The 25229-nt window shown below is 45.4% G+C and overlaps 1 long non-coding RNA gene across 1 annotated transcript; it reads right to left on the bottom strand.

The window, feature by feature from the left end:
- Window positions 1-2396: 2396 nt before the first annotated feature.
- On the bottom strand, window positions 2397-3839 carry LOC143773716 (uncharacterized). The gene is made up of 2 exons (XR_013215327.1): window positions 3674-3839; window positions 2397-2691 (listed from the first exon to the last, which is right to left on the bottom strand). It is a non-coding gene; the product is annotated as an uncharacterized LOC143773716 (long non-coding RNA).
- Between the last annotated feature and the right edge of the window lie 21390 nt (window positions 3840-25229).

Genomic DNA, 25229 nt, shown 5'->3' with positions numbered 1-25229 from the left:
CAAACAGTGTTGCTTCCTAAGTGCACAGTTTGAGTTCACAGAAGTTTGATTTACTTGGAGTTATATTCTGTTGTTTAAGTGTTCACTTTATTTTTTTGAGCAGTGTATAATGCTATCGCTAATATTTGTAATATCCATATAAGTGGAGTGTGCTGATTTATGCATCAAGGTTTGTGTAAGTTATGTTTTGGTTCATCATTGGGTAATTATATAGGTAACCCTTGGTTTATAGGTTTTAGTATGTAAGGCATCAAAGTTTATTTGCTTCCTGACCCGTCGCACTGGACAGATTATTCACGGGCAGAATGTATCAGACAGTGCATGATTTCAGCCAGGTTCATTTGACTCCCAAACTCTGCAGCGTTTCAGAATAAAGCATAATTTAAAATCAAGGGATCTGCCTGTCCAGCTAGTCTTCTGTGTGGCTCAGACAGCGGCAGCATCTCTTTGCCTGCTCTGCTGGGGTGACAAGTCTCCTTGTGTGTGTATAGGAAGAAACCTGTCAGTCAGTAGCAGCGGGTGCAAAGGAGCTGCTGGGGACCCGCCTGTCTGACTTGTCTCCCTTGTGATGGTTTGGTCCCCAGTGACTTCTAAAGTATGCTTTTGTCTGAAACGAAGCAGCATATCAAAGTCAAACATACGTAGCTGTTATCATGAAGTCCCTGGATCAGGCAGTATGTATCAGCTGGCGGGTTCCCTTTAAAAGGAATCTTTCAGATTCCCAAATTGTCACTACAGTATTTCTGTATTCTAATAAGGTCTTTTTGGTACCACACTAATATTGCTGTCTCTTAAAAATATAATTTTATTCTGCAGCTTAAAAAGATGTCAGGACCAGTCCTGCCTTGGATGCCCTAGTCACGTCCCCTAGCTGTGACTTACATTCCCGATAGCACCATTAACATGGTAGGCCTGTTGGAAATCTCATGCAAGGGTGACCTATAATGACGAATATAGTAGGGCTCATACCAAGGGAGGCGCGATTGGAGAATCCAAGGCACAAGTGACCTATACGTTACCAAACTAATCCTGATTAATTTGCATATACTGAGTTGTGGAATAACAGTTTATTTTTAAAACGTAGCAGCATTAGTAAAATATAAAAAAATCCTTTTTAAAATATAGAAATTGGCATATATAATGCTATAGAGGCAATGTAGGAAGTGATAGGTTCCCTTTAAATGTTTCATATGCATTTTGGCTGCATCCTAAACGTATTGCGTACTTATTGCCTGCTTCATTTCATGATGTCTAAACTACCACTGAGAAAATATTTATAATGGATTTGACATGATATTCTCCCTGTACAAACAGATTATGCAGATAAAGCATATACCAAAATATACATTGCATTTCAATCCCGTAAAAATATATACTTTATGCTCCATAGAAAACTAGGGAACGTGAAGAAATATGGATAAGTGATTCACACCGAGGGATTTCTAATGTAAATGTGTGTGATAAATATGCTCCGCAAGTGAACCTTTACTAATGCAGACATTTTACAGTTTAAAGCATGGCCTATAAACAATGATGTCAGGAAGGAATGAAGGGGCCCAGCTCGTCCTTGAGAATGTCTTACAATGCCAAATAAGAGAATGCTTCTACCTATCATACAGGATGTGGAAACTAAGTGCAAAATTGGTGCGATGTTTGACAGCGGACATCACTAGTATACACACATCCTTATGGGGACCCGAGCGGTGGTTTTAATATGATGTCACCGAATAGAAATTGAGCTCTACTGGTAACTGTAATGCTTGCTTGGCATTGTACATGTGTCAGCATAACTAATGTATCATTGATTGACGGCTGTCTGTGTATGCACATTTATACATAGAAAGCTGTCAACCACTGCTAGGACCACCACCCACTGGACTGAAGATCCCAGAAAGAGCAGAGGTTTCAAGGATGAAAACACGGAATATGCTGAATGTTTTCTCTATATATCAATCTGCTCATCTCCCCCTGCTCTATATCATGATGCCTGCAGATTGGTTCGTATGTATTTGTTTCCATTTCACCATCCGAGAAACAGATATTACATTGAGCAAAAGTTATAATATTTCTTATTATTAAGGATTTTTTTTTTTTATAACATGCACTACATAATGCAAGAAAAATAAATGGGCGCTCTTATATTATTTTTAACAAGTAATATAAAACATTAGATTGGAAAAGTAGAGGTAACATTTATTATTAAATTCATAATTTTGAGGTACCGTATATATTTTAGTTAACTGTAGTCCCCACCACTAAGCCCCCCACATTCACTTGACCAGTAGACTATAGCACTAGCGGACACAAACAGAAGAGGGCTCCTGTGCAAGAACAGTACATGGGCCTGTAAGGTTCTAGCAGGTACACAGGATGCAGTGATGAGCAGGAGGCAGAACAAGAGTTAACGGGTTTTTTATGAAAAGGTATTATAACAGTTGATACTCCACGCAGGGAGAAATTCATTAAAGTAATATAGAAGAACAAAGCATATGCAATTAATAAGGAACAATATAGATTCAAATAATGGGTTAACTTATCAACCTGTGGTTCCCAGATGGAGGAGGCTGGAAAATCCCATGATGGCGTCGTAGATGATGGGAAAAGTCTCTGAACTGATTCCGGAGAAATGTGAAGCACTGTCTCCTTACGGCGGCAAAGTATCCTGGTCTTTCCACATGTAGTCTTGAGGTCCTGGAAGGAGGAACTGTTCAGGTGGCTGTCTGTGGTACCACGAAGGATGGATGAAGTCCCGTAGAGGAGGCCGTGGTCACGTTACCAGCCTCAACGTGCACCGTTTGGGAAATATTGTGTTGTGCACTGGTGGAAGTCAGCGGTACAGTCCGTTTTGTACTGCTAGAGATGGAAGCAGTAGGGGTATTGGTCTCTGAAGGTACACAGTCTCTGTGCACGGGGAATGAGGGAGTGAAATACAGCCCGGCTCATTGGTGCCGGACTGCAGAGAGGGAGTCAACCTTCTCCTGTCTTACATGCTGTCTTCCCGCCAAAGCCTGCGTCCTTGTGCTTGCCGTCCCTTTTATCTGAGACCCACCCTCCACAGTCAAGTGCAAAGGTCTCGTGCTGTCAGAAAATGCTTCCCCCGGCAACAATGGTGACAGCCCCAACAGTTCCGGCTCTGATACGAAAGTGATATCACTAGCCCGGTCTATCTCCCTACAGACCCTTTACAGTTTACCGTAGTAGTTCATCATAATTCATAATTCCACTTGTTTAAGGCTAGGTTCAGATTGCGTTAGGGCAATCCGTTTAGCGCTAAGCGCTAGCGGATTGCACTAACGCAATGTCTTTTTAGGGGTCACGTTAAACGTCCCCGCTAGCGCAGATCCCCGATCTGCCAGAGTGGGGAACGGACCTCGGGCGCGCCGCGGACGCTGCAAGCTGCAAGAGTCCGAGGCGCACCACAAAGGAACGGCACATCGCTAGCGCGTGCCGAAAATGGCACGCTAGCAATGCGCTTTAACATTGCTGGCAATGGGAACGCTAACGGACGCGTTGCACAGCGTTAATTTCGCCGTGCAACGCTGTCCGTTAGCGTTCACACTAAAACACAATGAGAACCTAGCCTTAGAGGTGGAAATGGGACCCCTCACTCCTTGGGCCCCTGCACAGGTCACACCAACGATATGTCCGCCCCGTGGCTATAGTCCCCATGTACCTGTACAGTAGCACCACCATGGTAAGCAGGTTATTTATGGAGCTGAGGTCGAGCTTGCTTCTCCAAACAATTCATCTTCATCTGCTATGTAGACTTGATGGCTTTGTCAAATGGGGGACTAGAGTGTACCATACTCAGTGGTGGAGTCCAATCAATCCAACATTTATTATCTATCAGGGGGAAAAACATGCTGTAAAATAGGATATTATAGGATATGAACAGCTTCTAATTATGAGTGTAATTTTCAAAGAATACACGTCTCTTAAAATAACTTATGTCTTTCAATTGATTAAAAAAAAAACAATATTGCAACATCGGGATAAGATGCATTATATTATATATACACATATATTTATATGTATATATTTAATAGGAGTGAACTGGTTTTCATCTAATTAGCAAGTGAATTTGCATGAAGTGAATGTGACTGAAGTCATAATAACAAACAGACAACTTGTGTGGTCCTGAATCCAATAATCAAAATAATGTGTAGACAGAAATGTGAAAAGTGTGTCTAGTTCATGACTATTCTGAAATATCAGTGTTGTGGGAAACGCTCAAATGGGAAAACTTATTCTATACAAAGAAATCTAATCCTTCCTGGTTTATAAAAATTTCCTAAAACATTGGTCTCCCAGAAACGTTCCAACAAATAAAGCATGCAGGAAAGAATGACTCTGACATAGGACATAGGGTGAGTTACAGATGGCATGTATGGTCTTTAAAGCTTTGCCCATGAAGAAAACATATGGGGGAGATTGATCAAAATTGGCCCTGTTGACCATAGAAACCAAGCAGGGCTCAGCTTTCATTTCCTCGAATGCTATACTATGTGTAGATTCTGGGGGTAACAAGTAGAGTTTCTCTACTAGACTGGTTCAAGAAATTTGACTCATTGTAGGCCAACCGCCATTTATTTAGCCAAAGATATAAGGAAAGCAAGTGACTTTGGGGAGTTCATCTCCAAAATGTACTCGTCACTAATGCGGTTTTACAGTTATCCTATTATTTATTGCATTGTTTGCCCATTTGGCTTGTACAATTGAAAAACAGAGCTTTTATAGAATTTGTATAGGGTGACAGCACACATGTTAAACCACCACTTCATTTATATGCCTCCTTACGGTGGCTGATGGCTCTTATGGAACCGATCCAATCTAGTAACTTAACTGAGGGTCAAGTGGTTGCATCCAAAATAATCTAAAATCACTCCTTCACGTGGAAACGTGATGAATGTTTTTGACAGGAACACCAACATAAAGGGAGTCTGTCAGCGTGAAATGACAGTTCAAATCAAGCGCACCCAAGCGGTGTAGTACACCTTCCCAACCACTTGTTTTCCATCTATTTCCAGCCTCCTCTTCCTTGACTGACAGATTTGACTTTAGAGGATCCATAAGGAGGGCAAAGATAGATGAAAAATAAGTAGGGGTTAAGGTACACTGACCTGTTTGGTCATTTCAAGGCTGCACCATGAGCATATGCTTGGTTTGATCAGTCATTTTGTGCTGATAGTCTCCATGATCTTCAACTAGGAGTTAATTATCTGCCTCCAGTTACCTAATTCTTGGTAGTTTCACTGATAAATTATATATAATTACAGTATATATGCATGTATATATGTTCTCCAGGTACCAATGCGTTCAAAATAAGATACTTAGGTCTGGGGCCACCCAAGTATTGGTGGACCTAATGAGTTATAAAGGGGTACTATAGCTAATCACATTACCATCTAGGTTCTTATCCCTGAACACCCTTGATTAGCTTGCACTTTGGCTTGAGAACAGCTATAATTTGTGGGAATGGAGTATAGATAAGATTGACTTTTGCTCTACTGTGACAATAACATAATATGATATTTTCTGTAGCCTGTGGTAATCTAATATTCTAGGGCAGAGAGCTTAGTTGGTAATCATTGCATATGATTATGGTTTTGTCGATAAGTTTCCATATTAAGCTTGCCACGGTTTAATATGTGCAGTAATACTAAGAATCAGGTTTGTTATCACTAATTGAATAGGTTGGAGGAACGGCAGTTCCTCGAGAACAGTGAAGAAAATCAAAGAAAAGAAAAAGAAAAAAGGAAAGGCTCCTGAAAGCTTAAAGTGTAATTAGTAAAATGGAAAATGTATAGCAAGAAAAGAACGTGATAAGTGTTTGTATATTGAAGCTAGAGTAATTTCATTTAAAAGTCTTTAGAACTTCTTGGGGAGATGACAAGTGGTATTACAGGGTAACTCAAGCATGCAAGTGTCTGGCTTGTATCTCTTTGTCAATGTTACTTGATCATTTGAAGATTTCACTTACGGTATATTAATAGAGTCAAGACTTCCAATTACATAAAGAAAGTAAATACACACAAAGACAAAATTAAAATATATACAGTACAGACCAAAAGTTTGGACACACCTTCTTATTTAAAGATTTTTCTGTATTTTCATGACTATGAAAATTGTACATTCACACTGAAGGCATCAAAACTATGAATTAACACATGTGGAATTATATACTTAACAAAAAAGTGTGAAACAACTGAAATTATCTCTTATATTCTAGGTTCTTCAAAGTAGCCACCTTTTGCTTTGATGACTGCTTTGCACACTCTTGGCATTCTCTTGATGAGCTTCAAGAGGTAGTCACCGGGAATGGTTTTCAATTCACAGGTGTGCCCTGTCAGGTTTAATAAGTGGGATTTCTTGCCTTATAAATAGGGTTGGGAACATCAGTTGTGTTGTGCAGAAGTCTGGTAGATACACAGCTGATAGTCCTACTGAATAGACTGTTAGAATTTGTATTATGGCAATAAAAAAGCAGCTAAGTAAAGAAAAATGAGTGGCCATCATTACTTTAAGAAATGAAGGTCAATCAGTCCGAAAAATTAGGAAAACTTTGAAAGTGTCCCCAAGTGCAGTGGCAAAAACCATCAAGCGCTACAAAGAAACTGACTCATATGAAGACCGCCCCAGGAAAGGAAGACCAAGAGTCACCTCTGCTTCTGAGGATAAGTTTATCCGAGTCACCAGCCTCAGAAATCGCAGGTTAATAGCAGCTCAGATTAGAGACCAGGTCAATGCCACAAAGAGTTCTAGCAGCAGACACATCTCTACATCAACTGTTAAAAGGAGACTTTGTGCAGCAGGCCTTAATGGTAAAATAGCTTCTAGGAAACCACTGCTAAGGACAGGCAACAAGCAGAAGAGACTTGTTTGGGCTAAAGAACACAAGGAATGGACATTAGACCAGAGGAAATCTGTGCTTTGGTCTGATGAGTCAAAATTTGAGATCTTTGGTTCCAAACACAGTGTCTTTGTGTGACGCAGAAAAGGTGAACGGATGGACTCTACATGCCTGTTTCCCACTGTGAAGCATGGAGGAGGAGGTGTGATGGTGTGGGGGTGCTTCGCTGGTGACACTGTTGGGGATTTATTCAAAATTGAAGGCATACTGAACCAGCATGGCTACCACAGCTGTTATGACCCCAATGGCGAGGGTCTCAGAGATATCAGCAAGTCTGCGAAGTACAAAAATCCAGCTCATAGGGCAGTGGTAACTGGGTTGACCATATATCTACTCCTAACGCCAACACTAGAAGTAGCCGGGGAACATGCCTACGTTGGTCGCTAGATGTCTCGCGCCAGCCGGAGGACTAACTACCCCTAGAAGAGGAAAGCAAAGACCTCTCTTGCCTCCAGAGAATAGACCCCAAAAGTTGGATACAAGCCCCCCACAAATAATAACGGTGAGGTAAGAGGAAATGACAAACACAGAGATGAACTAGGTTTAGCAAAGAGAGGCCCACTCACTAATAGCAGAATGTAGTAAGATAACTTATATGGTCAACAAAAACCCTAACAAAATCCACACTGGAGATTCAAGAACCCCCGAACCGTCTAACGGCCCGGGGGGAGAACTCCAGCCTCCCTAGAGCTTCCAGCAAGGATAGGATACAGATTATGTACAAGCTGGACAAAAATACAAAACCAAAACAATAGCAAAAAGCAAGAAAGCAGACTTAGCTTAATCAAGCAGGAACCAGGATCAGTAGACAAGAGCACTACAGATTAGCTCTGATATCAACGTAGCCAGGCATTGAACTGAAGGTCCAGGGAGCTAATATAGCAACACCCCTGACCTAACGACCCAGGTGAGCATACAAGGGATGATAGACATACCCAGAGTAAAAAACACTAGTAGCCACTAGAGGGAGCCAAAAGGTAAATTCACAACAGTACCCCCCCCTTAGTGAGGGGTCACCGAACCCTCACCAAGACCACCAGGGCGATCAGGATGAGCGGCGTGAAAGGCGCGAACTAAATCGGCCGCATGCACATCAGAGGCGACCACCCAGGAATTATCCTCCTGACCATAGCCCTTCCACTTGACCAGGTACTGAAGCCTCTGCCTGGAGAGATGAGAATCTAAGATCTTCTCCACCACGTACTCCAACTCGCCCTCAACCAACACCGGAGCAGGAGGCTCAGCAGAAGGAACCACAGGCACAACGTACCGCCGCAACAAGGACCTATGAAATACGTTGTGAATGGCAAACGACACCAGAAGATCCAGGCGAAAGGATACAGGATTAAGGATCTCCAATATCTTGTAAGGACCAATGAATCGAGGCTTAAATTTGGGAGAGGAGACCTTCATAGGAACAAATCGAGAAGACAGCCATACCAAATCCCCAACACGAAGTCGGGGACCCACACTGCGGCGGCGATTGGCAAAACGCTGAGCCTTCTCCTGTGACAACTTCAAGTTGTCCACCACATGATTCCAGATCCGCTGCAACCTATCCACCACATAATCCACTCCAGGACAGTCAGAAGGCTCCACATGTCCCGAGGAAAAACGAGGATGGAAACCGGAGTTGCAGAAAAATGGCGAAACCAAGGTGGCAGAACTAGCCCGATTATTAAGGGCAAATTCAGCCAACGGCAAGAAGGTCACCCAATCATCCTGATCAGAAGAGACAAAACACCTCAAATACGCCTCCAGAGTCTGATTAGTTCGTTCCGTTTGTCCGTTAGTCTGTGGATGAAAAGCGGACGAAAATGACAAATCAATGCCCATCCTACCACAAAAGGATCGCCAGAACCTGGAAACAAACTGGGATCCTCTGTCCGACACAATATTCTCAGGAATGCCGTGCAAACGAACCACGTTCTGGAAGAACACAGGAACCAGATCAGCAGAGGAAGGCAGCTTAGGCAAAGGAACCAGATGGACCATCTTGGAGAAACGATCACATATCACCCAGATGACAGACATGCCTTTAGACACCGGGAGATCCGAAATGAAATCCATAGAGATGTGTGTCCAAGGTCTCTTCGGGACAGGCAAGGGCAAGAGCAACCCGCTGGCACGAGAACAGCAAGGCTTAGCTCGAGCACAAGTACCGCAGGACTGCACAAATGACCGCACATCCCTTGACAAGGAAGACCACCAAAAGGACCTGGCCACAAGATCTCTGGTGCCAAAAATTCCCGGGTGCCCTGCCAACACTGAGGAATGAACCTCGGAAATGACTCTGCTGGTCCATTTAGCAGGCACAAACAATCTGTCAGGTGGACAAGAGTCAGGCCTACCAGCCTGAAATCTCTGCAACACACGTCGCAGATCTGGAGAAATCGCTGACAAGATAACTCCTTCCTTAAGAATACCCTCAGGTTCAGCGACTCCAGGAGCATCAGGCACAAAGCTCCTAGACAGAGCATCGGCCTTCACATTCTTAGAACCTGGTAAATACGAGACCACAAAGTCAAAACGGGAGAAAAACAATGACCAGCGGGCCTGTCTAGGATTCAGGCGTTTAGCAGACTCGAGATACATCAAATTTTTGTGATCAGTCAAGACCACCACCCGATGCTTAGCACCCTCGAGCCAATGACGCCACTCCTCAAATGCCCACTTCATGGCCAATAACTCCCGATTGCCCACATCATAATTTCGCTCAGCCGGCGAAAACTTCCTAGAGAAAAAGGCACAAGGTCTCATAGTAGAGCAACCAGGGCCTCTCTGCGACAAAACGGCCCCTGCCCCAATCTCCGAAGCATCCACCTCAACCTGAAAGGGAAGTGAGACGTCAGGCTGGCACAAAACAGGCGCCGAAGTAAACCGGCGTTTCAACTCCTGGAAAGCCTCCACGGCAGCAGGAGCCCAGTTAGCTACATCAGAGCCTTTCTTGGTCATATCCGTAAGCGGTTTAACAACGCTAGAGAAATTTGCGATAAAACGACGGTAGAAGTTAGCAAAACCCAAGAACTTCTGAAGACTCTTAACTGACGAGGGCTGAGTCCAATCATGAATAGCTCGGACCTTGACTGGATCCATCTCCACAGCAGAAGGGGAAAAAATGAACCCCAAAAAGGGAACCTTCTGTACACCAAAGAGACACTTTGAGCCTTTCACAAACAAAGAATTTTCACGCAAAATCTCAAAAACCATCCTGACCTGCTCCACATGCGAGTCCCAATCATCAGAAAAAACCAGAATATCATCCAGATAAACAATCAAAAATTTATCCAGATACTTCCGGAAAATGTCATGCATGAAGGACTGAAAAACTGAAGGTGCATTAGAGAGCCCAAATGGCATCACCGAGTATTCAAAATGACCTTCGGGCGTATTGAATGCGGTTTTCCATTCATCGCCCTGCCTAATGCGCACAAGGTTGTACGCACCACGAAGGTCTATCTTGGTGAACCACTTGGCACCTTTAATCCGAGCGAACAAATCTGACAACAACGGCAAAGGATACTGAAATTTGACAGTGATCTTATTTAAAAGCCGATAGTCAATACAAGGCCTCAAAGATCCGTCCTTTTTGGCCACAAAAAAGAATCCCGCACCAAGAGGGGAAGAAGAAGGACGGATATGCCCCTTCTCAAGAGACTCCTTGATATATGAACGCATCGCGGTATGTTCAGGTACCGACAGATTAAACAGTCTCCCCTTAGGAAACTTACTGCCAGGGATCAAATCTATTGCACAGTCACATTCCCTATGAGGAGGCAGTGCACTGGACTTAGACTCGCTGAAGACATCCTGATAATCAGACAAATACGCCGGAACTTCCGAAGGCGTAGAAGAAGCAATAGACAAGGGCAGGGAATCTCCATGAATTCCACGGCAGCCCCAACTTGACACTGACATAGCCTTCCAGTCCAAGACTGGATTATGGGTCTGTAACCATGGCAAACCCAAAACAACCAAATCATGCATTTTATGCAGAACAAGAAAACGTATTACCTCCCGATGTTCGGGAGTCATGCACATGGTAACCTGTGTCCAAAACTGCGGTTTATTTTTTGCCAATGGCGTAGAATCAATACCCCTAAGAGGGATAGGATTTTCCAATGGCTCAAGAACAAATCCGCAGCGCTTGGCAAATGACAGATCCATAAGGCTCAGGGCCGCACCTGAGTCCACAAACGCCATGACAGGATACGATGACAGTGAGCAAATCAAAGTTACAGATAGAATAAATTTAGGTTGCAAATTACCAATGACGACCGGACTAACAACCTTAGTAAGAAGTTTAGAGCATGCTGAGATAACATGTGTAGAATCACCACAGTAGTAACACAAGCCATTCTGGCGTCTATGAATTTTCCGCTCATTTCTAGTCAGGATTCTATCACATTGCATTAATTCAGGTGCCTGTTCAGACAACACCCTGAGGGAATTTGCGGTTTTGCGCTCCCGCAACCGCCGGTCGATTTGAATAGCCAGGGCCATAGAATCATTCAGACCTGTGGGAATGGGAAAACCCACCATCACATTCTTAATGGTTTCAGAAAGACCATTTCTAAAATTTGCAGCCAATGCACACTCGTTCCACTGGGTCAGCACGGACCATTTCCGAAATTTTTGGCAATACACTTCAGCCTCGTCCTGGCCCTGAGACATAGCCAGCAAGGCTTTTTCTGCCTGAATCTCAAGATTGGGTTCCTCATAAAGCAAACCGAGCGCCAGAAAAAACGCATCAATATCAGCCAATGCCGGATCTCCTGGCGCCAGCGAGAAAGCCCAATCCTGAGGGTCGCCCCGTAAAAAAGAAATAACAATTTTCACTTGCTGAGCAGAGTCTCCAGAGGAACAGGGTCTCAGGGACAAAAACAATTTACAATTATTCCTGAAATTTCTAAACTTAAATCGGTCTCCGGAAAACAGTTCAGGAATCGGTATCTTAGGTTCTGACATAGGATTTCTGGTAACATAATCTTGTATGCCCTGCACACGAGCAGCAAGCTGGTCCACACTTGTAATCAAGGTCTGGACATTCATGTCTGCAGCAATCACAAGCCACTCAGAGGTAAAGGGGAAAAGAAAAAAAAAATGAGAGAGAGAAAAAAAAACTCAGAACTTTCTTTCTTATAATCCCGCTTCTGCAATGCATTTAACATTTAATACTGGCCTGGCAAACTGTTATGACCCCAATGGCGAGGGTCTCAGAGATATCAGCAAGTCTGCGAAGTACAAAAATCCAGTTCATAGGGCAGTGGTAACTGGGTTGACCATATATCTACTCCTAACGCCAACACTAGAAGTAGCCGGGGAACATGCCTACGTTGGTCGCTAGATGTCTCGCGCCAGCCGGAGGACTAACTACCCCTAGAAGAGGAAAACAAAGACCTCTCTTGCCTCCAGAGAATAGACCCCAAAAGTTGGATACAAGCCCCCCACAAATAATAACGGTGAGGTAAGAGGAAATGACAAACACAGAGATGAACTAGGTTTAGCAAAGAGAGGCCCACTCACTAATAGCAGAACGTAGTAAGATAACTTATATGGTCAACAAAAACCCTAACAAAATCCACACTGGAGATTCAAGAACCCCCGAACCGTCTAACGGCCCGGGGGGAGAACTCCAGCCTCCCTAGAGCTTCCAGCAAGGATAGGATACAGATTATGTACAAGCTGGACAAAAATACAAAACCAAAACAATAGCAAAAAGCAAGAAAGCAGACTTAGCTTAATCAAGCAGGAACCAGGATCAGTAGACAAGAGCACTACAGATTAGCTCTGATATCAACGTAGCCAGGCATTGAACTGAAGGTCCAGGGAGCTAATATAGCAACACCCCTGACCTAACGACCCAGGTGAGCATACAAGGGATGATAGACATACCCAGAGTAAAAAACACTAGTAGCCACTAGAGGGAGCCAAAAGGTAAATTCACAACACACAGCATCTTGCAGCGGCATGCTATTCCACCCGATTTGCGTTTAGTTTGACCATCATTTATTTTTCAACAGGAGGACGACCCCAAACACACCTCCAGACTGTGTAAGGGCTATTTGACCAAGAAGGAGAGTGATGTGGTGCTACGCCAGATGATCTGGCATCCACAGTCACCAGACCTGAACCCATTCGAGATAGTTTGGGGTGAGCTGGACCGCAGAGTGAAGGCAAAAGTGCCAACAAGTGCTAAGCATCTCTGGGAACTCCTTCAAGATTGTTGGAAGACCATTCCCGGTGACTACCTCTTGAAGCTCATCAATAGAATGCCAAGAGTGTGCAAAGCAGTCAAAGCAAAAGGTGGCTACTTTGAATAACCTAGAATATAAGACATAACAAAAAAGTGTGAAACAACTGAAATTAAGTATATAATTCCACATGTGTTAATTCATAGTTTTGATGCTTTCAGTGTGAATGTACAATTTTCATAGTCATGAAAATACAGAAAAATCTTTAAATGAGAAGGTGTGTCCAAACTTTTGGTCTGTACTGTATATTTCTTTTAGAAAATTAACCCCTAATCAACCAACATAGTGTGTTGTAAAAGCAGCCATTTAGTGGACTTTTCTGGATAGCCCTCTTCTTTATATGGGGCATTACAGAAGAAGATTGCTGTTTCCAATGCATTGGCTGTATTTAAAAGCTTCATGCATAAGGGAGCATTAACTTATTCTCAGATCATGTGACTCTGCCAGTAAATTTTTACACGCCGAGGTCAATAGTGACAGTGGCATCTAAGATGTTTATTACAGTCTCTCTCTGCCAGTCAATTAACACTCAGCATCACAATTGCAGGGCACTGGGTACTATGACATCCAGGGGCCTAATAAAAAGCTATGGGTCTGCCATAAGAATTTGGAAATTAGGCCTATACAGAGACATAACTGTCACTATAGCAATGACAGGCAGTGATGCTTTGGAAAATTATATATTTTATTTATACTGTCATGCCCTCAGCCGCAGGTCCAGTCTCCGCTGTGCAGGGAGACCGGCGCCTATCACACAGCCTTACTCACCCTGTCCGTGGCTCCAGACGATCAGCGGCTTCTTTCTCTGCTAGGAACCTGCATCCTCTTGGCAGGTCTCCTGGAAATGCTCTTAGGAGCCGCGCCCTGCTTCCTGCACATACTTGAAACAGCAGGACACCTGTTCGTTATTAGGGCTGTCTGTGTTGTGATGCTCTGTGCATAAAAAGCACCCTCCCCTTAAGGGAGGTGCCTGGGCAATGTGTTCATTCCATTGTTTGTGGCCTTCTGCTCAGGCCACACTCTGCTGTGCTCTGCTCTGCTAAGTATAGTTTTTAATTTTGGTTGCTAATCCCTCTGTCTCCTCAGTATCCTCCACTGGCAGTTCTCTATTCTGGATCCTCCTGGACTCTCCGGTTTCCACTCAAGGCTGGCTAAGCTGCTCCTCACTGAACCATCCAGATTTGGCTGCCGGCTGGATCAGCCTTTCCAAAAACTTCACAGAGCTTCCAGGATCCTCTTCATTGACAGAGCCTGAGTTCCACCATCTTGTTTATACGGTCTGTACGGGTCGTCCCTCTGGTCCGGGTACTGCGGCATTTTGGCCATCTGGTGTTGTGACAGGGGAATCCCTTTATAGGGGTACACCTTGCCCAGTGCTCCACTACATGGTTCTGTGTTGTGGTCCAGAGGGTTCTTCTCTCAGGCAGCTCTTTCTGTTTGTTTTTCATTTAAATAAATACCTTTGCTTTTTGGAAGCACATTCTCCTGTCTCTTGTGTACCGGGTATACAGCTACCACTGCTCCATCAGTGGTCTAGTGAGTCCACTATATTTCCCCACGCACCGTGGGCGTTACAGTTTGCCCAGGCCATGGACTCCGCTGATACCCGATACTCAGTCCAGAAAGAGCTGGCTACGCTTTGTCAGAGTCAGGATCAGCTAATTGCATTCATGCAAACTCTGGATACCCGCTTATCTACCCTACAGGCTGCCAAGTCCACCAACGTGACCCAGCTAGCAGAGCTCCGTCTGGAATTCAATCACCAACATGAGACGCAGACCCGCTTGTTGGACTTCATGACCTCTGTGGATGACCGGTTAACTAAGGTACAGCATCTGATGGTTGAGCCCACCATGAGACCCTGTCCTCGTCTCTGCAAGCCTCCTCGTTACTATGGTGACCCCAAGTTGTGCAGAGGATTTCTCAACTTATGCTTGCCGCATTTTCATTTTTTGCCTCAGCATTTTCAGACAGACATGGCCAAGGTGGCTTTCCTTGCCTCTCATCTGGAGGGAGAGGCTTTAGCTTGGTTCAACCCCCTAATGGAGCGGAATGATCCCATCGTGTCTAATCTGCAGGTATTCTTGGTCACGTTCCGCAAGATATTCGATGAGCCTGGTCGTGCCACATCTGCCATGGAGTCTCTCTTCGATTTGCAACAGGGCTCTCTCTCTGTCAGTCAGTATGCCATCCGTTTCCGCACCTTGGCTTCGGAGCTCCAGTGGACCAATGAGCCCCTGGTCGGAGTCTTCCGGCGAGGGTTATCTGGAAGAATCAAGGATGAATTGGCTGGCAGGGACCTACCCGAAACCCTGGATGATCTCATATCCCTTGCCATTCGGATTGACCTGTGTCTTCAGCAGCGCTCCAGAGAGAGGCTTCTCGAGAAGCAATTTCCTCATCCAGCATCTTCTTCACCAAAACCTCGGTTTCCGCCTTGTCCTGCTCCGGTCTTTAAGGATGAGCCCTTGGAGCTTGACCGCGTAAAGGTGAAGAGGAATCAGCAGGAGGAGATTCCCTCTAGGAATCCATATCGTTACAGTGGACGCTCCACTTCCGGTCAATGCAGTGGAACTGAGAGTTCAGAAAAACTCGTCCACCTAGGACAGGTAAGGGAGACCTCCCTAGATGAGAATGACTCTTCTCTCCCGCTAACCATATCCATACAGGTGGTCTTCGGGAAGGTGCGGTTCTCCGAGACGGCCTATCTGGACTCTGGATCTGGTGGAAATTTCATCCAGGAAGCTGTGGCCAGGCGGTTCAGGATTCCAATTGTACCACTGCAGCGGTCCTGGCGCATCACCTCCGTAGATGGTAGACCCCTGAAAGATGCCATTATCGGTATCACCGAAGAAGTGGAGCTTCTAATCGGGGCACTTCACAGGGAGATAATTACCTTCTATGTGTTACCGAATCTTTCTCCACCATTCCTTCTAGGTCTTCCGTGGCTGCGCCTCCATGAACCTGTCCTGGATTGGCGGTCTGGAGATGTCCTTCGATGGGGTCAGTCTTGTCACGTACACTGCCTCAAATCAGTACGGCCTGGTTCTACCCCACGGCCTCCGGCAGCTTTACCCGGGTTACCGTCTGCCTACTGGTCCTTCGCAGATGTATTCAACAAGAGGGAAGCCAAGACACTTCCACCGCACAGGCCTTACGATTGCCCCATCGATCTAATCCCTGGATCTACTCCGCCTCGAGGTAGGATCTACCCTCTTTCTCCTACTGAGACTCAAGCCATGTCCGATTACATCAAGGAGAATTTGGCTCGAGGGTTTATCCAGAAGTCCTCCTCCCCAGCAGGAGCTGGGTTCTTCTTCGTCAAGAAGAAAGATGGGTCTCTTCGCCCATGCATCGACTACCGTGGTCTCAACCTAATTTCGGTAAAAAACAGATACCCTCTTCCCTTAATTCCAGAGCTCTTTAATCGGCTTCGAGGTTCCAGGATTTTCACCAAGTTGGATCTCCGTGGGGCTTACAACCTCATCAGGATACGATCCGGGGATGAGTGGAAAACCGCCTTCAACACGCTACGAATATCTGGTCATGCCTTTCGGGTTAAGCAATGCACCTGCCGTCTTCCAGGAGTTTGTCAATGATGTATTCCGTGACCTGCTCTATGTTTGTGTGGTGGTCTACCTGGATGACATCCTGGTGTTTTCTCCCGACTTACCAACTCACAGGAGGAATGTTCATCTCGTTCTTCAAAGATTGAGGGAGAATCGTCTCTACGCAAAGTTTGAGAAATGTCTGTTTGAACGGAGGTCTTTACCCTTTCTTGGCTATATTATTTCCGATACAGGTCTCGAGATGGATCCAGAGAAGGTCTCTGCCATGTTAAAGTGGCCAAAACCTGAGGGAATCAAGGCCATTCAGCGGTTCCTTGGATTCGCCAACTACTATCGGCAATTCATTCCCCAATTCTCCTCTCTGGTAAGACCACTCACTGCCCTGACTGGTAAAGGTGCCAAACCTAAGGATTGGTCTCCTGAGGCCGAATCAGCTTTCGCCTCTCTCAAACAAGCCTTCTCAACCGCACCAGCTTTTCATCGGCCTATGGTCAACAAACAGTTTTTTCTTGAAGTGGACGCATCGTCATCCGGAGCCGGAGCAGTCCTCACACAAAAACTGCCTACCGGTAAGATGGTGTCCTGTGGTTTCTTCTCCAAGGCATTTTCACCCTGTGAGCATAACTACTCAATTGGCGATAGAGAGTTACTGGCAATTAAGCTAGCTTTAGAGGAATGGCGATATCTGCTTGAAGGCGCAGTTCATCCAGTCATCATTTACACTGATCATAAGAATCTGTCCTATCTTCAGTCTGCTCAAAGGCTCAATCCTCGCCAGGCTCGTTGGTCATTATTCTTTGCTCGGTTCAATTTCTCTCTCCATTTCCGTCCTGCAGAGAAGAATATCAAAGCAGATGCGCTTTCTACGTCCTTCGTGTCAGATGACCTTGAAGAGGAGCTTCAACATATCATTGAACCGTCCAAGATGATCACGGTGGCTCCAGTCAGGCTGTCGCAGCTCCCTCCCGGTAAGACCCTTGTAACTGAAAGAGACAAGAAGCGAGTTCTACGCTGGGGTCATTCTTCTAAGCTTGCCGGACATGCTGGTCAAAAGAAGACATTACAACTAATTTCTCGACACTACTGGTGGTTCACCTTGCGCCAAGATGTTCTTTGTTGCAGCCTTTCCCTCCTGTGCTCGTAATAAAACACCCAAGAAACTGCCAGCCGGTCACCTCCTTCCGCTCCCGATTCCGTCTGCTCCCTGGCAACACATTGCCATGGATTTCATCACAGATCTGCTAGCATCATCTGGTTGTACAGTAATCTGGGTTGTTATAGACCGGTTCTCCAAGATGGGACATTTCACTCCACTGTCTGGTCTTCCTTCCGCTCCTAAACTCGCAGAGCTCTTCATTCAGCATGTCCTTCATCTTCACGGACTTCCACTTCACATTGTTTCCGATAGAGGAGTCCAATTCATTTCCCGATTCTGGCGATCCCTCTGTAAACTGTTGGATCTCACCCTGGACTTCTCCTCGGCCTATCACCCACAATCTAATGGCCAAGTGGAGAGAGTGAATCAAGTCCTCACCAACTATCTGCGACACTTCGTGAATGGTCACCACAGCGACTGGGCCGACCTGCTGCTTTGGGCTGAGTTTTCCTACAATAATCATGTCGGTGAGTCCTCCTCTAACTCCCCATTTTTCATTGTTTATGGACAGCATCCTAAGATCCCAACTCCACTGCCTCTTGCTTCCGGCAATCCTGCAGCTGAGTCCCTGGCCAAGGACTTCACAAAAGTCTGGACTGAGACGAGGACCTCGCTGGAGCAGGCTTCGGTTCGAACCAAGGAACATGCGGATAAGAGACGTCTGGATCCTCCACCTTTCCATCCCGGAGATAAGGTATGGCTGTCTTCCAGGCACATCCGACTTAAAGTCCCTTCTTATAAGCTGGCTCCTCGTTTCATTGGTCCTTTTGAAGTACTATACCAAATCAACGATGTGTGCTATCGTTTGAAATTGCCTGCCTCCTTACGGATCCATAACTCTTTCCATGTTTCCCTGCTGTCAGCTAGAAGAGTGTATCCCAATTGGTTAAAACATAACTTTTACTTGGAATATTAAAATAGAACAAACCATGACAAACAAATAAAGTGCTCACGCCGAAAACTGTGCTCAAGATAAAAAACTGGTTTGGTCTCACCAATTATGGACAGAGGATCCCCAGACGGATGAATCGGGTGATCCTAGGGAGGGTCCAAGCAGTAGAATAATGAAAGGGGACAGGGACCTATTCCCCCTGTCGTGCCCCAGCACAAAACTCCTGTCCTTACAAGGACAGGCCCAAGTATGCTCTACTATGGACACCCCCCACCAAATGTAATTGACGCCTCCCTACGCGTTTCTTCACCAATAATGGAGATTCATCAGGGGGAGATTTTTTCATGGCCAAGCAGGCCTGGACGTCAGTTCAAAAGTCCGTAAATAAAGTCCACTCAAGCATCCAAAAATACGGAGTATACGCAGTGGCTGTATAGCATCCTGGAGATGGGTGATATCATATGGCACTCCACCCTGGTAAGTGAGTCAGCACAGAGTGGTATATGCTATCCCTTTTTATATGTGGCGAATTAGAAAATCCCTCCCCACCAAGCGGGTATGTACCAACCCGTACCTACCCCCATCCGGTTCTGGTAATACTGCTTACCGGGTCCTTTTGCGCTCCATTACTGGAACGCACGCTGTCTGCCCATGTGTTCAGTGGTCGCCGGCCTCCTCCCAGTGCATATCGCGCAACCGGAAGTACCGACGCCATATTGGATACCTCATTTCCGGTACGCCGGTGCCGTTGTGCGTTCCAAGCATGAAACGCAAGCGGCTGCTAACAACCTGGCGCAACAGGATGGCATAATCGTATACATGAAACTCAGCTGGTCTGAAGCGCTCCGGACACATGGCACTAGTATAATTTATACAGGCACATTCTCCGTATGTAAACACTTCGCTTAAGACCCAAGAATAATAGGCTATCATATGCAAAAACAGGTGATTGTCATTCAGACTAAGTCTACCCCATACAACTGGGTAACAGATAAATAAACTACAAAAGTAAAACAATAGTCCATTTGCGGAAACTGGAAGTGTCCAGACCACATGATCTGCTATAACTATATTCTTTATTATATAGAGAAGTGTCCACATATAACAAGAGGCACATATAGAATAGTATTAGTATGCCTAGTATAGGAAAAGTCGGTAACCTAGACATCATCACCACAACAAACGGTGTGCTGCTCGAACACCACTCGATGTACGGGAATGTGCAAACATAAGAAGAAGAAGCACAGACCCCCTCTATAATACTACAGGGTGGATGATAAAAAGTATCACCATGATAGCGCTATACAGAGACAGGCGTAAAAATATGAAAGATGCTACATAGAAAGGACAAGGGGATATAAGGTGGGAAAATTTGAGAGATAGCCACTTAATAAACTTCAATGCCACATAGATATCAGATATATATAGTTTGTTCAAAATAAATTAAAGTACCCCTAGTCTCTGGAAAGTAACACGGTGTACAGACAAGGTCCTAATCTACCGAGACCAGAGATATAGTAGAAACAAGGGGACAATAAGCAGAGTAATAGCCCTGCATATAAATATGCAAATGTTTTGTTTATTATAGCTGGTTCTACGGACTGGAGGTCCAGACACTATCAAAGAACACCCCCTAAAGGGAAAAAGGGGAAAAGAAAAAGAAACCAAAGTATCTTAAGCAAAGAGAGGGGAGAGTCTCAGATAGGGAAGGGATTTTTTATATGTATATATACAGGACACACGGGTGCATGAGCACCACTGGAGGTGGTTATGGAGTACCGATGGCTAAAGGAAACAGCTGAAGTTCAGTTGTTCATTGAGTCCCTGGGGGTGACAGGTGTCCAACATAAAAATCCACCTAGTTTCCCTTTGTAGTAGGACTTTATCAAAATCACCTCCTCTGGAGGATGGAGACACCTTGTCAATCCCCATGAAACTCATGACACCCACATTGCCCCCATGATTTGTGGCAACATGTCTGGCAATGGGGGTATCTCTCTCATTACGGATATCCCCCAAATGTTCTCCCACTCGTCTTCTGAATTCTCTGACAGTTTTGCCAATATACGTAATACCGCAAGTACACACTGCCCTATATACCACCCCTTTTGATTTGCAATTGATGAATTCTTTGATGGTATATGTTTTTTGCGTATGGGTGTCATAAAACTCCTTACCCACCCGTATTGACTCGCACACAACACATCCTCCACATCTGTAGCACCCCCTCGGCCTCTGTGGTAACCAAGTTGTTTTAGTGGGTGCAGTCAGGTGACTATGCACTAGTCGATCTCCCAGGGTCTTGCATTTTCTGTACGTTATCTGAGGATGTGTACCCACAACCTCCCTGAGATCCTCGTCCATACCAAGGATGCCCCAGTGCTTTTCTAGAATTGTCCTCACCGAAGAGGCGCCATTGTCAAATGCACAAATCATTCTAATGGGGTTATGATTACCCCTCTCCTTTTTTCGTGGTACCAACAGATTGTTTCTAACCTGGGCCCTAGCATGATGATAGGCCTCCCTCAGCACCCGATCAGGGTACCCCCTATCCAAGAACCTAGATCTCAGGTCCCTTGCTTTGATTTTGAAATCCACATCATTGGAGCAGTTCCTTCTCAAGCGGAGGTACTGGCCTTTAGGGATGCCTCTCTTCAAGGAATACGGGTGATGACTGTCCCATCTCAATACTGAATTTGTAGAGGTGGGTTTTCTGAAAATTGTAGTTACAAGACCATCATCACTCTCATTTTTAGAGATCAAAATATCCAGAAAAAGTAAACTTTTTTCCTCCATTTCACAGGTGAACCTGAGACCTATGTTGTTTAGATTCAGTGATGCCAGGAATTTCTGGAAGACATCTCTAGTACCCTTCCACAGGATAAATACGTCGTCTATATATCGAACCCAAAGGTCGATATAGACAGTGTAGATCTCATTAGCTTCCGAGAATACGATGTTGTCCTCCCACCAGCCCAGGAACAAGTTGGCATAACTTGGCGCACAAGGGCTGCCCATTGCAGTGCCCCTGAGCTGGTGGAGGACCTTCCCATCGAAGCAAAAATAGTTGTTATTAAGAACAAAGTCCAAAAGGGTCATCACGAATTGGTTATGAGGGCCAAATTGTTGACCCCTCGTCCCTAGAAAGTGCTGCACCCCCCGCATCCCACAAGCATGTGGGATAGAGGAGTACAGCGACTCGACATCTATGCTTGCCAATAGAGTCCCAGGTTCAAGGGAGATTCCCTCGAGCCTCCGTAAAAGGTCCATAGTGTCCCTAATGTAGGATGGGAGCGATGTCACAAACGGTCTTAGGATTTGATCTATATAAGTTCCTGCATTCTGGCAGATGCTCCCTATCCCCGAGACAATTGGTCTCCCCTTTAGAGGCTCAACTCCCTTGTGGACTTTCGGCAAGGCATAGAAGGTAGCCATAACCGGGTGCTGAGGGAGGAGAAAGGAGAATTCTTCTTGACTAATGAGTAGTGTTGAGCATTCCGATGCTGCAAGTATCGGGTATCGGCCGATACTTGCTGTATCGGAATTCCGATACCGGGATTCCGATACTCTTGTGGTATCGGGTATCGGGTATCGGAACAACATTAATGTTAAAATGTGTAAAATAGAGAATTAAAATAAAAAATATCGCTATACTCACCTGTCCGACGCAGCCGGGACCTCAGCGCAGGAACCGGCAGCGTTGTTTGTTTAAAATTCCCGCTTTTACATGGTTACGCGAAGTCCCGGCTTGTGATTGGTCAGGGCGGCCATGTTGCCGGGCCGCGGACCAATCACAGCAAGCCGTGACATAAATACGTCACGGCTTGCTGTGATTGGTCCGCGTCCCGGCAACATGGCCGCCATTAACCAATCACAAGCCGTGACGTCACGGGAGGCTGGAAACGCGCTCATTTTAAAAAGGGCGCGTGTCCAGCCTCCCGTGACGTCACGGCTTGTGATTGGTTGCGTCGCGGTCAACCAATCACAAGCCGGGAGGCTGGACACGCGCCCATTTCAAAATGAGCGCGTCCAGCCTCCCGGCTTGTGATTGGTTGATCGCGGCGCAACCAATCACAAGCCGTGACGTCACGGGAGGCTGGACACGCGCCCATTTCAAAATGAGCGCGTCCAGCCTCCCGGCTTGTGATTGGTTGATCGCGGCGCAACCAATCACAAGCCGTGACGTCACGGGAGGCTGGACACGCGCCCATTTCAAAATGAGCGCGTCCAGCCTCCCGGCTTGTGATTGGTTGATCGCGGCGCAACCAATCACAAGCCGTGACGTCACGGGAGGCTGGACACGCGCCCATTTCAAAATGAGCGCGTCCAGCCTCCCGGCTTGTGATTGGTTGATCGCGGCGCAACCAATCACAAGCCGTGACGTCACGGGAGGCTGGACACGCGCCCATTTTAAAATGAGCGCGTGTCCAGCCTCCCGTGACGTCCCGGCTTGTGATTGGTCAGGGCGGCCATATTGCCGGGACGCGGACCAATCACAGCAAGCCGTGACGTAATTTCGTCACGGCTTGCTGTGATTGGTCCGCGTCCCGGCAACATGGCCGACCTGACCAATCACAAGCCGGGAATTCACGTAACCAAGTAATAGCGCGATTTTTAAACAAACAACGCTGCCGGTTCCCTCGCTGAAGTCCCGGCTGCGTCGGACAGGTGAGTATAGCGATATTTTTTATTTTAATTCTTTCTTTTACACATTTATATGGTTCCCAGGGCCTGAAGGAGAGTTTCCTCTCCTTCAGACCCTGGGAACCATCAGGGATACCGTCCGATACATGAGTCCCATTGACTTGTATTGGTATCGGGTATCGGTATCGGATTGGATTCCGATACTGTGACGGTATCGGCCGATACTTTCCGATACCGATACTTTCAAGTATCGGACGGTATCGCTCAACACTACTAATGAGGTTACCTATTAGAGCTTTCTGTAAGATGCCCTCCAAATCCTTTACACAGGATGCTGTTGGATTGTGCATTACTCGAGTATAGGTAGTTTGATCATTTAGCAAGGCCAGGCACATATCTTTATATCTCTCTACATCCATCACAACCACATTGCCCCCTTTATCCGAGGGCTTAAAGATGACAGTTTTGTCTGTTTCAAGGTTGTGGAGTGCTGCAATCTGCGCCTTGCTAAGATTGTGTCTAGACCATGTCCCTGTAAGTTGTTTAATGTCTGTAATAGCCAAATTTAGGAAGACATCTATTGCTGAGACGTCCCCTCCTACAGGTGCCATTCTCTTACTCGGGTTCTTCAATTGTGTAAATGGGCCCATGCCTCTATCTGTTTGGGGTATGGTATCTAAATTAGCTAGTAATTGAACATCCTGTATCATATCTAGAGGAATCCCTAAATCAGCCGCAGTTTTTTTATCTTTTTGTTGGAACAATTTGTGCCACCTCAGTCTTCTAACGAATAAATGTAAGTCCTTTACCATATCAAATAGGGCAAAATCTGTAGTTGGTATAAAAGAAAGTCCCTTTGAAAGAACCGACATTTCTATAGAATTTAGATGCCTCTTAGATAAATTAATGACCTGTGGGGCTACTCCTTGTTGTAATTGTTGTGACTCCTTAGTTGGTAAGGACGGTCTAAAAAACCGGGCCTTGAGGTGGATGAGTGATATCTACCTCCCCTTTGATAGCCTCTGTTTTTACCTCGTTGTCGACCTCTAAAAGGACCTGCTCTACCCTCAGTGTCAGATACGTCGGTTTCAGTGGAGGAAAAATCAGTCTCTCTATCCCCCCTTTCTCGTCGGTCTCCCACTACCTGATAGATTTTATTGTCCTTAAAATCTTGTAAGTCTCTCAGGTATTGCTTATGTTTCCTCTCTTTAAGGTTGTATTGAAATTTTTCAATCGTACTCTGCAGCTGACTTTCTTTTGTAGCAAAATCACTTTCTGAACTAAACTTCTTGGTGATCTCTATTTGTTCTCTGAGTTTTAAATTGAGCCTTTCTAGATTGGTCTTCTCCTCACTGACCAAAATTTGCATTAACTTAAGGGAACTAGAGGTAGCCTCCTTCTCCCACAAGCTCATAAGTTGTGGTGTTCTACAACGTACAGCTGGTAATAGGGAGATTCGCAGACCCCTAGGTACAATGCTATTAGCCAGATAGTTTTCAAGGCTCTGTAACTCCCACCAAGAAACTATTTGTTCCTTATAAGTTCTAGTAAGATCTTTGAAGACCGTACCATATGTTGGTGTATACTTTTTCTGGGCAAAGATCTTTTCAGAAAAGATATCCTTTGCTTCCGTTAACCATAAATTAGTGTCCGGCCCCGCTGCCAAGAAACCAGCCATACCAAAACTAGACAATAATGTAATAAGCTGTGGCCTGGATATACCGAGCCGTTGCCAACTCTTGGGGATTATAACAGATATCAGCTAGAAGAGTGTATCCCAATTGGTTAAAACATAACTTTTACT

This window comes from Ranitomeya variabilis, chromosome 5 (assembly GCF_051348905.1).
Source record: "Ranitomeya variabilis isolate aRanVar5 chromosome 5, aRanVar5.hap1, whole genome shotgun sequence".
Classification (NCBI taxonomy): domain Eukaryota; kingdom Metazoa; phylum Chordata; class Amphibia; order Anura; family Dendrobatidae; genus Ranitomeya; species Ranitomeya variabilis.
This window is presented reverse-complemented; position numbering and strand designations above follow the sequence as displayed.